The sequence below is a fragment of the Vanacampus margaritifer genome, chromosome 3 (genome assembly GCF_051991255.1).
Source record: "Vanacampus margaritifer isolate UIUO_Vmar chromosome 3, RoL_Vmar_1.0, whole genome shotgun sequence".
Lineage (NCBI taxonomy): Eukaryota > Metazoa > Chordata > Actinopteri > Syngnathiformes > Syngnathidae > Vanacampus > Vanacampus margaritifer.
In genome coordinates this window covers 16,466,583-16,480,344 of record NC_135434.1, presented here as the reverse complement: position 1 = coordinate 16,480,344, position 13,762 = coordinate 16,466,583, and the positions used below count along the sequence as shown (strand labels likewise).

The 13,762-nt window shown below is 40.2% G+C and overlaps 1 protein-coding gene across 3 annotated transcripts in view; it reads right to left on the bottom strand.

The window, feature by feature from the left end:
* The window catches only part of LOC144049219 (tetratricopeptide repeat protein 28-like), a 199,605-nt gene that overhangs the window by 86,766 nt on the left and 99,077 nt on the right, over window positions 1–13,762 (bottom strand). The gene's annotated exons all lie outside the window — the stretch shown is intronic.

The following is a 13,762-nucleotide window of genomic DNA, read 5'->3' as shown; positions in this document are numbered from 1 at the left end:
TTACAGGTGCATGTTAAGCACTTATGCACATCAAATTGAGGCACCTTACAATCTGTAGACACAATAAAATATTTATGATCCATTGATGTATTCCTCCCTGAGGGAGTTGTCCAGGCCACTGATTGTGGTTCCATTCATGGCCCTTAATGAGCCCATTAGATTAGACAGCTTTAATGAGGGCAAATTAAACCGATCATTCTTTGTGGAGCTGGCAATTAAAGGGTAAATGTTTCATTATTCTGTGAAGAGGTGACAAAAAGAGCCAGGTAAAAGCCAGCATTCTTAGTAGAGATCTGAGTGTGAGAGACATGGAGGTAACTCTCTCAAGGCGACCAGGCTTCGATTAGCTGGCTCTCATCAAACTGGCAGTTAGCGCAAGACTTCAGATTGGAAAAGGTCATGGTTACGTATGTGGAATGTGAGCTGAACGCTCAGTATTCACTGTGCCTGTACCATGTGCCTCCCGGGACGCTCTCCAAAAATAATTACCAAATAACAAACATTTGAAGAAGGTCAGGGCTTTGATTGTGAACGTGCCATTTGGTCGACGTGAATTTAGACAGTCAAAGTGAGACAAAGGCAAAATCGATATTGCTCATTTATCACTAACAGATGAAAAATCACAAAAAAGACAAGGTGTGAGGTCAGTCAGTGATACTCTTTCACAATCCACTGTTTGGTAGAAGGAATTCAATTTTCTTTCTTCCACATGACTGTCCACCATAACTGATGGTTGCACATAGGAAATACAACAATGGAAAAGAGATAAATCAGCAGATAAAACAGCAATACGCCTTTAAAGTATAACACATTAATTCTAAAGTTAAAAAAAAAAAAAAAACATGTCAAACTTTACCATGGTGATTTATAGCTCGATTTGTCACATGAATGGAGCTAGCATACTTGCATTCTTATTAGCATCTTAAGAGTCTGGGGGTACGAGACTAGGGGGGAGGTCAAAGAGTTAACCAGATTTCCATGCCCCTTTTAATTTGTTCCCTGGTTCCACTTAGCTTGAGCCTTGCCCACCAATCCCAAAGCTACATGGGCTGGTTATCAGCTAGAGTGGGCATTAATCAAGCAAAGTAGCTTTAATCAGTCAAGGCCAGCTGGTGAACCTGAAAAAGAACAAACTTTAGGCTGCAGTAGAGCTTTCAACCTCAACCAGATAAAGGCGAGACATGAAACTTTAATAGAAATTCGCTGCCAGACTCGCAGGAGAACGTTATCCAGGTGTGAAGGGGGGGAAAAAAACGTATTATGTATACTATACTGACTTGACCATAAGCGTCACTGATTCGTTTATTCTCACTGTGACGACAGAAAAGACTGCTTGGCCCTGACACTGTACTCGCCTGGCCTCAGGCAACACATCCTCAATCTTCATTTGTACTCACTTAATTGGTTTTGACGGTCAGCTCGAGCATGGCTGAAAAATACCCTCCTCTTAGTAAACACTGGATGGAGACACATGCTATCAACATGGAAACTCATGAACCACCGTTAGGCATTAAGATTGGTAGTCATGTCGTATTGACCCTGTATCCCACACCCCCTCCAAATATGACACTCCACACTGCCATCAGAACACATTGATCGTTATTCAGATTGATGAATATAAATGTTTTTGGTCAAATATAGATCATTATCTCCGGGAACTACTCTTCCTTTAGATTATCTTATTCGGCATTTACATTTCTACTTAAATCAGAAAAAGAAAATTACAATTCTTTGCTTGAGTTCATTTCATTTGTATTTCACCAACAATCTTAGAACTGTTAGGCATAAGTGCAACAATATAGATAGATGCACACCCAAAATCTGCATTCACTATTCATTTACCATTTAAGGAGCGAATCCCGAATTAACTCAAATGGGTTACTAATTTATTGTACTTTGTTTTGCTGAAGAACACACCACACTTAAAAATATGAAAAATCCAATTTGATCTTAATGGTAAATGGAGTGCACTTGAGTGTACCAATAATGTATGCGGCTGATGCGCCAAGGCAGCCACATCAATCTACGGAAAGGTTTTCCCTTTTACATTAAAATAACTTACTTTAACCTCCAGCATCCCTCGCAGTATACTGGCCAACGGCAGAACCCAGGTTTTTTTTTTTTTCCACTTTTGGTAAAGTTTTAAATACATTCATGTTCTGTTGTACAAGCTAGCTAGAGCTAAGATAACCTGGGAGTGTATGCGTTGATACACTGCCTAGATGGGCTTTAAAACCTGATTGCTTAACAGATTCATCTATGGTAATGCTGATTAATTGGCTAAACATTCTCAGGTGTCGTTCGCGAAGAGCGCGCTAGCATGACACTGCTTGCCCCCCTTATACGTAATGTGTCACATGCCTTGCCATTCTAATATTCCTGTGCCACTAGTACATGCAGCAATAAGCTATGATTTATTCTCACTCAAATATGAAAATTCTGTTCAAATCTCAGTTCTACAAATCTGCTAAGTGGGTGAGACCCCACCCACACCCAGGATGGATGGATGGATGGGTGGGTGGTTAGCTAGCTAGCTAGATAGATAGATAGAGCTTGTCCAGGATTTTGGTGCTGGTTGAAGTTTGAACACCCTAAACAGTGAAAGTCTGCAAAGTCATTACCTTCTCAAATAGTGGCTCAGTAGGAAGAGCCACCTGTCAATGTCAGCACTTGTGTTGGTTTCATTAGTTCGGTTTGGCCCAAGCGGGGAGTTGCCTCATCAAACAAGAGTCAGCAGTGTGGCTGACCTGACAGTGGCTTCTCCTGTGCTACTCTGCAACACTTCAAAAGAGTCCCAGTTTGCCGTTATTGGGAGTGCTAATGAAAAGCCTGGCATAAGGCTCGCTGTTTTTTATTCTGCAAGTGTGGAGTCATGGTTGGGTAAATGCAAACTGAACCCTAGATAAAGAAAGAACTGCTGAGAAGATAGGACAATGTGTGGAAAGAAACTAGAAAAGTAGCACAGAGGGTCAAATGAGAGAATGAGGTCTAAAGCAGGAAGAAAAAGGTGAGTATACGACAAGTGTTCAGCACATGAAGGAAACAGACCAATGTCACTTGTTATTCCATCCTCATTGGCTGCACATGTCTTCTGCCATCTGAGCTATCATAGCTCTTTATCGAGTATGACCTGTTTTTCATTCCTGCCTCCCAATTCACCAGCAGAATCATTTTACTGGGGAAGCTGTGCCACTGCTTAGATATGCTTGTGAATACTGACATCTCCCAAGACAGGCCAAGATAAATGCACTTTAATTCACAACACACTCGATGGGGGTTCATATTTCACTAATTCCCTCTCCACCTCACTGCTATATGAAGTCAATGCTGCACCAATTTAAGTGCGCAATGAATCCAATGTAGACAGGCGCCTCTACTTATCATATATATGACACGCTCCAGTACTTTGGCCCGCAAGGGAAATATCTCAACCAGAAGCAAAAAGTACAATTATTGTGGACTAGTGTAGAATTTCCTCATTAATGATGCCAAGTCTCAAAGCTTCTCAAACCCTGCTGAGAATTATTGGTCACTTGGGCAGCTGGGCTCAACAGTGTAGCGCAATTTACAAGAGTGATATGTCACATCCAGAAAAAAAGGACAAGCATGTTACATACTTTAACAACAGCACTAATGCAAATTTTAGCAACAAGCACCATTTCGATTTCGACTGTAATCATGATCGTCAAGTCCCATAATACAGCTAATTGGCACAGATCTACAGAAGGGAGTTGCTTGCCTCTGATAACACTAACTGCTTGTGTAGCACATCTGCACAGGCTCTGTGTTAGCTCATTAAACAGCAAGTTCCCTCAGCGTTCTTTGGCCATCGCCGTGCATCATTAATTGTATCCGCCTTCTAATCGAGTTAACTCTAATTTTCTGGCTTTGATATCGAGCTCCATGCATGCGGTGTGATTCAATGACCTGTTGAGTCATAACATGGCGTGAATATGACCATTAGTCCGTCCCGTTCGGCAAAAGCTTGGAATTTCTAACCAGACCAGTTGCCATTTCAATCAAATAGATGGAAAAACAACAAAAATCTATTTTCAGATTCTTCCCATCATTTTAGAGCGTGTGCCGCTATTTTAAAATTTTACTCAAGTTTTGAGAGACGTTGTTAAGGGACGTCACCCTACATTTGAGCCATACAGGGGTTCTAATTATAAATAATGATTGTGAAATGTATACTATTCTTGGAAAATTTAGAATGGCAGTAAATATAAAACTATTTTTGAGAGTGTATAGGAAAGCGTTGGGAAAGTGTTGGGAATCACAAAACAAATATTGTTTTATGTGGTCGTATCCTCCATCAAAATGTCGCAATTTTCAAGAAATTGATAAGGATGGCACAGAGTCAAGATTGGCATGAAAATTCAATGACCATTTTTAATATGAATAACAGCCCCTAAACATCTATTTGGTCCCAAAAAAATCACCCAGAAAAAACAAATGTGTTATTAGTAGCAGTGCTATACGGTTAATTGAAATTTCAAAATTTTCAAAAATGTCAAAATGGCTGCATACGGTCAAAAATAGCAGAAAAATTCTGATTTTTTTTTTCATCTAGTCGATTAAAATGACAAATTATCAAGTTAAAAATTCCCGTCGAAGTAATCAATGAGCCTGGCTGAGCTCACTTAACTCTTGTTACAGAATGCATTAAATTTCGCATTAAAAACACAATTTTGTTATATGTGGCTTACGATTTAAAACCTGATGATATGATCATATTTTTTTTTTTTTAACAGTTATGACTGCTTTGGACAAGAAGGTGTCAGAGGGAGAAAAGGGTCAGACGGAAGAATAACATCTCAACACAAAACCCAAGAGAGCAGAAGCATAAGTGTAGAAAATTGAAGCTCTGGCTAGCTTAGGACCAGAGAGAGGTGAAAGTGGCTCATTTCATACTACACAGAGTCTGGCAATTGCTGGTGACAGGAGTTCGCACTCAGATGGGGAAGAGCGTGATCCAGACAAGAAAGACTCTGTTTGCTTTGCTAAAAGTAATTAATCACGGTGGCCACGGAGGAACGATGCCTTTGAGAGTGGCACAGTTCTACTGTATGAGTGTAGACATGTCTGTGTGTAGCCATATGTGAATTGAAGGGCAGACGCATGGCAAAGCATAGAATTTTGCTCACATCTTATCGAAAAGGAAGGAAGGAAGGAATGAACGAACGAGCGAAAGAAAAAAAGAGCACTGCACCCATTCATACAAGACTACCTGTAATGTGATCCATCTTAAAGGGGCACATATGAAAAATGGGCCTACAGATTGTTTAAAGACAAATAGGAAAGTCTCTGAAATGCTTGCACACTTTTTTGCACAACCAACCACACATTCTAAATTTTGCAGTGCCATGCCACAAATGGAAATACAGAACTGACGTTTACCTATTTTGAAGGATTCCACAGAAGCATTAGCATTTCATCATGTCAGAGTTTACAGATAGACAGCTGACCTGTGGTGTTAGCACAGATTAGCATTCGCTAACAGCACTGTCAGGATCAGCTTCTGATAACCAATACTTACTCTAATGTTTGGAAAAGTTGTTGAAGTCTGGGCAGGGGGTTATTTCCATTTGCCGACATGTCCGCGTCACAAGTCACTTGCATGGATCCACCATAAATTGACAAGTAAATTGGCAAATTGGAGATGAAGTGCTGCCTCCACAAGTGAAAACACACCTCAACTTCATGGGTTCTGGGTACTGACTTTTTCTTCATAATCTTGGCTATTACCGATTAGGTGCTGATTAGCTTTGTTTTAAAACAAATGTTAAAAAAATATTTTCTTTTTTTTGGCCAATTTTCCTTACGTTACAGACGAGTAACTGAATCAAACGAGTAACCAAATCATAATTAATTTGTGTTTATGCGCCGTCAATTTCAAATAATGTCCTGTTTTTGAAAAAAGGATAGAAATTCAAAATCTGATAAATAGAAAAAGTAATAATCACCCACAAGTGGTAATCTCCCCTACTGTTCTTAGATCTTTAAATCATGAAGATATCATTCCAAACAAGTAGGGGTAATCTGTTTAAGTTGCTACAGCAAAGACACAGCAAAAAAAAACTCTGTGCATGCCCTAGCACCGGCACACTGCAGTGATAACGGCAGCAGCAACAGCCCAGAGTCACAGATGATCAATAACAGCGTACACACACAGGCACACAATCACTGGGGGCGGGGGGAGCAATCCCACAGAAGCTGGGGATCTTAGGGAATGGGTGTCACTGGGCGATGGGCAAATTGGATGTGAAACTATGTGTGGAGTAAAGAAGCCAAAGACATAGGGGTGGGGCAAGAGAATACTATGGATGCTCTGTCGTGTCGTATTTCTCTCCCAAGGCAAGAGAGTTAGCAGGGCAGCAGCTGCAGCAGAGAGATGGTCCTGCTTAGAGAAAGCTCTCATTGAAGTGGTGACTGAGCAGCCGCAGGCCGAGACACTATTAGCAACACAAGCTGAGGACCACTCCATGTCAGGGACAGCACCAAAAAGAATACTAAACTCTTCTTTGGTGCTAATGATTTCTCTGTGCCAAAGGGTGGAAAAATATTTTGCAAATGAACACGGGCAAAAAGCTGCTGTTCCTCGTGTTGAGTTGTAAAGGGGTCGCAATGTTGTTTTGGTATATTATTTTCACAAGGTTTAGTTATAATTGGACATTCCTTTATGCACAACTTCAAATATTTTAACACATGAAATGTGCATCTATTATTCACATAATGAAGATAAATATACTCAACTCTAATATATATTAGGGGTGTCAAAATGAGTGCGCTAATTTTGACCGCCCCACACTTGGAAAGCCTGTACTGGGGGAATTCCAGTCGCAATGCAGCAGACACGTCAACGTCAAAATTTAGCAGTAATAAATTTAATAATAATGTACATATTTGTGGAGGCGGGGGTCAAATTGTATTTTACAATTTTAAAAATGTGCAGAATTTCACAAGTTACTAAATGTTTAAGTTTAGATAGCCCCTAATATGAAAAAAAAACAACGTCTTACAATTGCAATGATGCTATCTAGTGGCAAAAAAATGGCCTCAACACAAATCAATATCACACTCGTTTTTTTACAGTACAGCACATCTTTTTAATTTGAACTCAATTTAATGATAATAATAATAATTGTTATTATATTACTGTATCAATGACTAAAAGATGCAGCCATATTTTTATTAGTTTAACATTTTTTTCCACTTTTATGTTAAAAAGAGTATGAAAACTTTATTGTACAACTATTAACAATTCAAGCCATGCGATAAATGACGATTGTAATTTTAACTACAGAAAAAGGGGGATGAAACAAAAGCTTTATTTTCAACCTTACACGCTAAGCACAAGCCCGTGAATTGAAATTGTGTTATGAAAACGCACAATATAAACAGGAAGTAGGTTTCTGTGATAAAGGTTTGTGAAAAGGTCAAAGCCTCCCACAACCACAACCATATTGCCAGGCCATATGACTCACCTATCATGCTCTCTATGGAGTGATGACCCCCATCATTGTAGACAACCCCACCAGCATCATTTACTGAGCCAATAGCCCTGGGTCACACGAACGTGTGGGAGGATTTACTCTCATACCTTATCATTAGAAGCCACTGTCTGCGTGTGACTGATGCTCTATTACTCAACTACAATGCAGCCAAGGGTGACCATTAAATCATGCTTACTGTGATAATTATGAAATATGACCAGATGATATCTTTCTAGCGTAAACTTTGTTTACCTGTAGCCTCAAAGTGCATTTTATTCGTCTTGAACTAAGGTCAAAGTTGTATATTTTTATTCACATTTGTCGGTTCTCTGTGCCAAAGAATATCTTTGTGCTGAATATTTCCTAACGAGTCGCCCCAATATTATCCTTCCTGCATCATTTATCATGTTGTGGCATTACGATAGCATCTTGCACTCAGCCTAAACTTCTAGAGCTGTTTTATACATAAACTTTCTAATATCATCCAGTGATGGCTCATTACGCTGGCCTCTTTTCAAGTGTTTTCTCTCTTGGGTGGGGGAGAGGAAAAAAAACCTTCACACGCTACTATCCTTCATTCAAGTGCTGCTGGATTAAGCATCCTATTTTAAAAAACGTTTCAGCTGCTTTTTCCCCCTGGGCCTGCAGATGAAGAGAGCTTTGGAGAATACAGGGAGAATTTCATTCAACCTGAAGTGCCTCATGTTTCCCAAAGGGAGTCTCTTTGCCTCTGTCAGGGGTTTGAAAGCTAAACAACCCCCAAGGAGAGGGCCAAAGACCCATTCATCTACTGTACAAACATGGTTAACGGAGCCTTGTGCAGGGCTTTTTATAAAGCTAACCAAGCAGATTGATTTGACTCAAGCGCTCTCCGAGTGTTTTGTTGAAGAGGTGATAGAACGGCGTGTTAACGTCCCGCGATAAACACAGCACACAAAAGACGTGTAAAGACGATGAACCGTGGCTTATAAACAATAGTCTCAAAGATGAAAACAATAATAACAAAATGTCAACTAAAATCTGCAAATATGTCAGGTTTAGGGTGTATATTGGGTAAATGATAATTAATTATAGGACAAAATATTGTAGAGGTCTTTAAGTAAGTAGTATGAATGTCTGTGATGTGCGCATGGGGCAGCACGCGGAGTCGTCCTCTCTGCGTAATAAGCCCGTTGCCTGGGGAGACCACAATAATTGCACAGCTCTTCACAACACCTTTTGGACTTTGGGCCAGATTCAATGGGCTGCTCCAAATGTCAGCCACCTTAAATGCCAATTAAATACCCATTCTCCTTCAGTAGATGTTTTAATAGGCTTCTTATTCTAAACTTAAAAGCAGCAAGGTACAGTTACAGTATGTTGCGGAGAGTAATTAATGAAATATCTGTTGGATATACCCAAGTCCATTATGTGTTAATGCATGAATGAGAGCGAAACCATTAACCACAAAATTCTCAATTTGATTTTCTGCCTGAACAGCAGCAAGTGAAAGACTTACAATAATGTACAGTGTGCAAGAAATTAGGGGATTCATTCATTCAACAAAAGCGTCAGGTCACGCAATGCAACACCAACGACAACAATGTTAGCAGGGCTCTCTTGTCAAGGTCAAAGCTTATTAATTGAAACTGGGTCACATTCTCCACTGTCTGCTCTTCACCTTTGCAAAGCCCAATTAATAGACCACAATCTATGTATGCACGTCACAATGGCAGCTGCCATGTCCTCTGAACACCCGCAATGCCCTTCTCCTTCTACCAAGAGATGACTACAACGGGTGCTCAGTGTTTATGTCACCTCTTAATTGCATTTCTTTCCACATGGTAGAGGTATGCCTTTGTAAAGACACCTCCAAAATGAAAAAAAAGGTCAGGCTGCCAATTTGGAGCTGACAGTTTAGAGAGTCGCAGCAGCACTTAGTTTCGCTTGAGAAGAGAATGGAGAGCTGTTTCTCATCTATAAAACCAACTGAAAACAAAAGAGATAAGTGAAAGGGAAAAGACAACGAGGAAGACAAATCTCCCTCCTTTCCTTCTGTCTCAACAACATGAATGGAGCAATTTTGGAAGGGCAATTATACGCACCACTGTTATAATATTTCAACCCTACGTTCCATTAAGAAGGTTTAGATGACTTGCCTCAATGAATTATACTGTTATTTCAGTTCAAAAATCAATGTTAGTCATAAAAATTCAGTGAACAATAAATCACACCACATTACTCAATAATTGAAAAATGGTCCAGAACAGATGGATAGACAGAATCTAACATTCTCAATTGAATTCTTGAGGAGAAAATATTTAAGGAAAATAACAGCACTTTATCAAATGTATGTAATTTTGCTGAACATTAAATATGCAATAAATTAGAATCAGGAACTATTTATAATAGAAAAAAAATTATTCACTAGTCAATCTGTTGAGCGGTGGTTGTGTAATGCTAATGCTAAATGTTATCTTTATTTGACAGCGCTAGCTAAACAGGTCTCACCATTATCCAACTTTTTTGATCAGTCCCGGCAACTATTGAAATCTGGCTGTGCAGTTTACCTCGTGTCAGTCCTGAATTGTAACATTGGAAAGATGCCACCAGAAAAGCTCGGCTTGGGTTGGGTCTGACCTGTGACCACAGCATTAGGCTAACATTTCCTGTGATTCTTACACACGAAAGCTGAAAGTAGTTCTAGTTCCGGAATGAGGAAAACACACCTGTTAGCAATTAGATGTAGTTAGATTAATCGTATGAATCGCTATGACAACTGTGTGATTGACATACACATGGGCCAAACAATTGGCTTGACTAAAGAAATAATAATAATACAAGACGCCAGGACGAGACCTGGGTAAAAACAAAACAATGGGGCTGGCAAATCCACCCGAACCCGTGACACAAAGCTCAAAACCGGGACTACCTCGGATAATCCGAAACGTCTGGTCACCCTAGGTAACCACCCGTGATGCCTTGCATTGTGATTCCATATACCTAAGTCAATAAATAAATATGTGGTTAACTCCCAAAAAGTTGGAGGCGAAGAAAGAGCTACAGACAAAAAAGTACTGCAAGCAAAGAAAATACACTCTTATGCTGCCTTAATAACAAATAACCTTTTAATAAAGTGAAAAAATGTGCGCTCCAGTTGTTACTGTGTTGTCTCCCTGTCTTGAATAGATAGAGTTTGAAAAAGAGCCAATGAACTCAAGACTTTTCATCCCTTTCCATTTATGAATAATTTCCATGTGGCCATGTTGGAGCGAGGGAGGTGAGGCAGTGGGGAGGACAGAAACAGAATGAAAGGATAAGGAGTCGAAAGGGAGGGTAGAGAGAGGCAGCCGGCTCGGGAATGCACATATGAAGGAGGGCTAAGATCAGGCCCATCTTTCACCAATGCACTCTGTTTGAGCCCTGCACTAAATATACTGTACCTCGTAAAACGAAACAAAAAAAGAAACGTGCTTCTGAAAACATCAGGTCCAAAGAAATGGCATGTAAAGAAAAAAAATACCCTCATCTTTGACCTCTCAAGGGGGCGTGGCTTGGACAGGGAGCAGGGCTATTTTAAAAAGCAGGCAGTATAATCTCTGTCGATCTCCTTATTTACATTCCAGTGTGTCTGGGTCAAACTCAGTCTGTCTCTCTTTGGCTGCCTGTCGGTCAAAATCCAGAGAGTCACTGGCACCCAGTCGAGAGGACATGGCAGCATGGGTCAAGAGTTCTTCATGGGTCAACAACTGGGTCGCACCCAAGGAGACGGACGCTACTGTTTATGGAAAGTAATCTGGCTCCAGTAGAGCATGAAGGGCTTGCTATACTAATGAATTATATATACTATGTATAGCTGCATTACACAAGGTGGTGATGGCAAGTTAATTACAAATTGATATGATCTTGTTTGGTGTGGCAGAGATTAAGTGGCGGTCAGACGAAAGAGGTGGAAAGGTTTCACAGCCATCAATCCAGAGGTCTCACAAAGACGCAGGCGCAGATGATGCACACAGTTTCTGTAGTAGCCTATGCCCTCCAATCTTGAACCCACATCCATTGACGCTACACACTCAAAAGCAAGTGGTTTCTGACACCCTGGTCAATTACAGATGTTCATTAATCACAGCCTCAAGGAAAACCCTTCTTGGATGATGCTGTACCATCCAGTTCAGAAGCAGATGTGACTATGGCTTTTCCAAGCATGTTGTTCTTAAAAAGCTACCCCCACCCCCCAAAAAAAAAAAACAAGTCCCGCCGGTGACCCAGCACAGCATAGCACTCAAGCAGTATTGAGAAACACCTTCTATACAGTTTTCAAGTGAACGTAAAAGCAGCCTGGCCATTTGTGCATCCAGCCACAAACTGCCAGACAGTCTTTGGATGGGCCCACAGGGACCCTGGGGCTTGGCCACACCTCCTCGTGTTTTTCAGTTTTCCACAATTGACAAAAATGACAAGAAAATTGATTTTGAGCCAATAAAATGGTCCGCTAAGGGGGAAAAGTACATAGCAGTAAAGAGGCAAGCGATTATGAAGCCTCATAAGACCGAAGGAAGACTGTCGACAAATCTAAAAATTAGTAGCATCAAACGAATAAACGTCTTCCTTGCTTTGCTGCCTCCCGTGCGGCACTTCCACCATTTTTAAAGCACAGCAAGCTCAAAAAGGATTCGTTTTGATGATGCTGACAGCCTCCAAGGAGCAATTATAGCTGCCCTGTCAAACAGCAAAAGGCTCCAAAGTACCAGTTCACTGCCTGAGGGGCCTCTTGTACCCCATGAAATCCTCATTTCAAGTTGGCCCACACCAGCCTTTGAACTGTAATGAACAATGCCAAAGAAACAAACAGGAAGTTCATGAAAATAGCATCCAAGTCAATAGCAGGCTCCACCTCGACCCAACAATACCTCAAAGCACCCATTTTATCGACAAGCGCTTTATTAGTGACGGCAGTCCAATCTACTTCTGAGGAGGATTTGGTGTCCCCTGTGGGCCCCCTCATATTGAAGGGATGTTGCCATCAGTGATGGCTCTATTCAAAATGCACTCTGGCCAAAACGTGATGATGAAGTTGTATCCTATGTGTGTGTGTTTGTTGGTGTGCTCATCAGATGGCCTTCAACATTAATTAATTAGCCCAGAGGTAAGACTGGAGCAAATGGCATGTTTGTAGTCTTGCTCTCTTGAGGTGAATGGTGATAATAATAATAATAATAATGCTAAGCAGCACAGCCTCCGCGCTGATCACCAAGTGGCAAACTCTCAGACCTCTAACCGCATCCAATTACACACACACACACACATATATAGGACTGAAATGTTATAGTCGGTTGAGTATGACTGAATACCAATTGAACCTGCCTGGCTCGGAAGTTATATCAAGTTTTCATTTATTTAATTTTATTTTTAAACAATTGTGTGTGTAGTGGATGACTTGCCCTTCCTACTTCCCAATCTGAACGCTTCCATCAACAGTTGGTGACAATAGATGAGGGACGTATGCTGTTGGTTGATTTTAAATTTAATATTGTGACAGGGAAAATAATAAAGTATTTGCAATTGGTTTTAACTTGTTGCTTTTCATTTGTTAGACATTTTCAAGTTAGGAAATGGCCAGTTGGTCTTACTTGTTGTAAGGAAATTTTGAACATGTTCAAAAAACAATGAAACGCTAGGCGAATGTTTAGCGAACGTTTGCAAACTTGAACGTACCCTGATGTGGGATACACGCTTTTGAAAATTATTAATTTATTTTTTCAAATCTTTATCAATTTTGTGTAGTCCATGTCCATTAATGATGTATTCACACAAAGGAAACTTGTATGCTGTCATGATGGATTAGGGAATTAGAAAGTACAGTATTCACACGTAAGAGGATAAAATTAGAGGATATGGACTTATTAAAACAATAAGGAGAAACAAGTTTAAAATGTCACTTCCTTTCCGTTTTGTGTGCAATTAGCTCGATGGCAACGATGCACTGAATCTTGCTCAGAATCACTACTGGGCATTTAATTATCTGACTACTTACGCTTTACTGTTATCATGTTTCAACTCAAGCAAGGTTTGACAATTTGGTTACTTAATTTTTTGTCCACTACGCAGAGGGGCAGTTAGTTGAATGCAAGAGTATGATAATTTAGCTCATGAAAGATGACTTTCTTATGAATAATTTGTCACCCCCGCTTCATCCACTTGGCTGCACTGCAGTGATTGAGTTAATTTTATTAAAAAAAATATATATATAATATATTATGTCACTGAGAACTTTTGGAGCTCAGAGA